Source organism: Mandrillus leucophaeus, unplaced genomic scaffold, assembly GCF_000951045.1.
Source record: "Mandrillus leucophaeus isolate KB7577 unplaced genomic scaffold, Mleu.le_1.0 Scaffold374, whole genome shotgun sequence".
NCBI lineage: Eukaryota > Metazoa > Chordata > Mammalia > Primates > Cercopithecidae > Mandrillus > Mandrillus leucophaeus.
The window spans coordinates 1,649,746-1,650,444 of record NW_012103965.1 but is presented as its reverse complement, the minus strand read 5'-3'; positions in this window follow the sequence as shown (position 1 = coordinate 1,650,444).

The window sequence follows — 699 nt, the reverse complement described above, 5'->3', positions numbered from 1 at the left end:
CAGTCTCCAGAGGCCACCTTCCCTGGCCTCCTCCCAGCCTCCCCTTCCTTAGGGCCTCCCACCTTCCCTGCCCTGAATTCTTTTTTTTTTTTTTTCTTTTGAGATGGAGTCTCTCTCTGTTGCCCAGGTTGGAGTGTAGTGGTTCAATCTTGGCTCACTGCAACCTCTGTTTCAATTCTGCCTCAGCCTCCTGAGTAGCTGAATTACGGGTACCTGCCACCACGTCGAGCTAATTTTTGTATTTTTAGTAGAGACCGTGTTTCGCCATGTTGGCCAGGCTGGTCTCAAACCCCTGACCTCAGGTGATCTGCCCGCCTTGCTTCCCAAAGTGCTGGAATTACAGGCATGAGCCACTGTGCCCGGCTCCCTGCCCTGAATTCTCTTTTTCCCATGCACTCTCTGCCTCCCGATCTATTAGGCAACATATCTGCTTCATTTATGGGCTGTCTCTCCACTGGACTGTGGACTCCAGGGGGGCAGGCATTTTTGTCTCTTATTCTGTGCCATATCCCCAGTGCCTAGAGCATAAATGCTCAATAAATATTTGAGCAAACAAATGAACTTCCTGTCGCCCACCTTGCCTAGGCCATCCCCACACAGGACACCCTTTCACCTCTAGCACAGGGGAGAACACACAGGGCTGGGGTTGCCTCCATGCAGTCGGCTCTGCCCTGGCCTCACTATGTGGCCTCCAGCCAG